The sequence below is a fragment of the Falco biarmicus genome, chromosome 4 (genome assembly GCF_023638135.1).
Source record: "Falco biarmicus isolate bFalBia1 chromosome 4, bFalBia1.pri, whole genome shotgun sequence".
Lineage (NCBI taxonomy): Eukaryota > Metazoa > Chordata > Aves > Falconiformes > Falconidae > Falco > Falco biarmicus.
In genome coordinates, this window is record NC_079291.1 from 112,610,908 (window position 1) to 112,614,914 (window position 4,007).

Sequence of the window (4,007 nt, forward strand, 5' to 3'; positions counted from 1 at the left end):
CGGCCGGGGTTAAAACACGACAGCTACTCTGGCAAAGGACGTGAAACCTCCCGCTTCCAAACCTCTGCGTTTTTATGAAGGGAGCGCTAGCTGGTCATGTTGGTCAACCCATAAACTCAAGGACCAGCTTTATATCTGGCCATTACCTTTTGACTTGTACAGAGAATATATTGTTACCAGAAAATAAAACTAGCACTAACATAAACAATTGGAAAAAAATGGAATTTAGAAGTACTGAGATGGATAATTCAAAGTCATGCTGGACCTAGACCATGATCACTATTCATCCTCTTTTTTCTTATAGGAATGCTAGGGCACACGGTTCAGCTGTGGGCATACTGTTCCACTTCAGCTGCTCAGAAGAATTATTATGGAAATATAAAGTCATGACAAGATGCTCAATACCCAAGAAACGCTGTTTAAAAATTCCTACTATTGTATCATCTGCATTATTTAGATATTTATATTTTAAAAATATAAACTTCCTATATGTTTAACTGTAAAATGATTATGATTATTTTTATCTAGATAAATTCAGTATTGTATATATGAATATTCAAAATGAATAAAGAATGTATTTTGATAGTATGTAAATATTAGAAGCTTAAAAAATGTAATATTGTTAAGATTGGGTCAATTCAAATGCAATTAGTTCAATAGATGGCCAAATTAAATTTCTAACTGCTATTATCATGTGCCCAAAGTTAGATTCTCCACTTAAAAAGCAGACACTACTTAAGTCTTCACATGATCTTCAGATTCCAAAATGAATTTGAGATATAATCCCTGTGAAAGACACTGTAACAGTCTTATGTTCAAGAGAAAGAGATGTCTTCTACTTGTGTTCTCAGCATGCCAAGACTATTCCAGTTTTCTATAGAGCAAAATTCTGAGACTGTCCCATGCATGCCCAAATCACAACCACATCCGAATACACTCGCGTGTGTCAGGGTAACTGGGGGCAGGCAAGGGGGGTGGGGGAAGTAGAATATTTTGTTACCTCACACAGCAGAACAATTAGTCAAGTGCAAAATTACGCAGACTGGCATGTCTCTGAGTAAAAAGGATGAAGCTACCGTAAATCCATCCAAATACTTTTATCCAGCTCTGAGAGTGAATCAGCACAAAGTGACCAGCAGCTGATTCATCTAAATAACAAAAGCATGAACACCTCATCAGCTGTCACCACAAGGAAGGAATCAATAATTACACAAATACGCTCTCCTGCCGTACTGGCAAAGAGCTCTTAGTATATCCATCCATCCACCTTCCACTCGGAAGGTAAGAAAGGCTTAGATGACATCCAGACATCTTGTCAAGGGTGGTGAATACTCACTTTTCCTTAGTGGTGTTCTTGACACTTTAGCAACAAAGTACATTTCTGATAGTTGTTCACCAAATGCAAAAGACATGGATTTAACTCATCCCCCTCCCCCCCAGCTCAGCGAACAACCCTTGGGTAAACTCAAGCAGCAAAGACTAAGCCTAGAGCTCCTCAAGATGCTGTCTAGCTATTACAGACATGCAGACAGCTCAGTCTGTATCAGAGGCACTTTCCTGAAAACCAGAAAGAAACGTCCTCGTATCATGAAGTGACTGAATCAGGTGATTGAATCGATCAGCAGAAGAAAGAGCCTGGACTGAGCAGGCTGCCTTCCACAAGGAGAAAAATTGCCACCTGAGATTGTGCAGGTGTTATGTCAAGGCAAACAACATGTTCTTTATCTCCTGTAAAGCTATGCAAGAAAATGCTAATTCTTTATGTTACCATTAACATACTAAATAATCAGTAACATAAATCAACATAATTGTCTGTCGGAAGTAGAGGTGCAGAGTTCCCCGCCAAAGTTCTGACGGAAACATCCCACCCAAAGGCAGGCCACAGAAAGAGGGAAGTGGACCCATAGTATAAAGTGGTCAATGGCAGGCAGGAAATCTCACGCACAGGAAAAATAACAAGGAAAGAAGTTTCAAATGATCACTCGGAAACCAGCTGTGACCCCAGCAGCGTTTCAGCCACAAAAGTGTAAGTCTGAAGACTCTATAAACCCCTTTCATTCCTTCAAAGGGAAGGGAAGACCTGGAGAAGGGCTTGCAAAAGCTATTTTTTTTATAGGCATACTTTTACCTACAACACATGACAGAGTAAAGGACAGATTCAGTCAGAATATTTATTCTTCATTTATGATTCATAAAATATACACCCTCAGGTGGACTACCACCAGTTTTGGCTTGGCTTGGCCACTGCAACCTTCCTACACAGGATAAACCAACCTACATATCTGTTCAGCAGTCCTAAACCCATATAACTGATATAAAAATATAACATGCCTGCCAAGCAAAGCGCAAATGCACACTGCAAACAGATTGCTTGACTAATTGAACCTGTTAGGATTATGAAGATAAAATTCAGATTATTTTAATCACTCCTTTTCTCTTCCTATTGGTAGCAGAGAAGGATCTCCAGGAACTTAGACTCAACATACACCACTACAAATATTTTACTGTTTAGAATTAGAAGAGTGCAAATGTTGATGCAATTATTACATTTTCCTATTAATACGAAATCTTTTCTTTTGGTGTCTGTTACATCTCTCATTCATATTATTTAGTTCTCAAAATACTTGACTGTGTTAGCTTGAGCTAACCACACCAGCTGCTCCCTGTCACCCCCCAGACAGGATGCCTTCAGCAGAGATTTGAGATGTCACGCCACTGTCTGGAGGAGCTCACGGCAGGATTTCTAGGGGACAGGTGATCTTGCACTAATACTAATTCTACTGCAACCTGGTAAAATCTGTTGTTCACCCACTAAAATAAATTTACTCTTCCTTACTCATTAGTCTGGAATTCATATTAATCGTTGGTGTTTGCAAACTGCTCGTTCTATTACAAATAATGAAGTCAGCGTAAGTATCTTTTATTAGACCAACTCAAGTAACTTCAAGGGGAGAAACAGACACATTTTTGGGTGCACAAGCCACTGAAGGAATAATGTTATTAAAAATCACTACCAGTGGGTGTAGAGACAAGGACTGGAATTTATTACACGAACATAATATTTTACAGTTGGAATTATGAAATACATCTTATCCCTAAAGGAATAAAATATAAAAAATATAACTAAGAAAAAGAAAGGAATATATAGCAATATGATGTAAGTGAAATACTTTACCATTGTGTATGAGATTGCTGTCTGAATACCTAATAATTAACCCACATGTCTAATGCATCGTTTAAAAGAAACTGATAAAAACATCTAAGGAGAATGATAATGAAAATTGATAAAAATAAATTACAGGAATAAAATGCAGAAATGCAGATATACTTGTGTTATGAAACAGGGAGACAACAGGTTAAAGAAATGTAAGTAGCATGGACAAAACAAATTTGTTTGAACTGAAATAACTTTGAGGAAATATGAACAAATGAGTTTGCTCAAGATTTTCAAGAACATTCTAGGACTGGATTTGATTGGAAAACTTCTTAATATTATTGCTCCTAGAAAGTGTATCAATATAGGAACTAACTTTCCTGACAGAGATGGGAAAATAAACGTTCCTGTTTGTGGTAGCATTCATATACTCATTAGTGTGAGGGCTGACAGATTTCTTTCCCAAATGTTTAGCCAATTCACATGAAGTGATGCTATTGTGAATGTGATTTTGATTTGCAACAAGGACATTACAAAAGAGTTGATCAAACAACATTGGAGTGAATGCATATAAGATGATTAAATGTAAATTAAATGGAATGATAAACAAACATTGGGCTTAATCTTGATTTTAGAGAATCTTTGAGCAACAGTAAAAACAGGCTCCAAAGGAATAACCACCCCTAAAAAAGTTAATAGTGTAAATGAAAAACCTAAAAGGGCATTAAAAAGGTATGAAGCTGGAAAAGATAGGTACAACTTACAGGTGTAAAATGTGAAGAGATAAAAGTCAGAACTTCCAGAAATCAATTTGAACTAAGTCATGGAAAGGATGATAAAATAAAAGATTTTT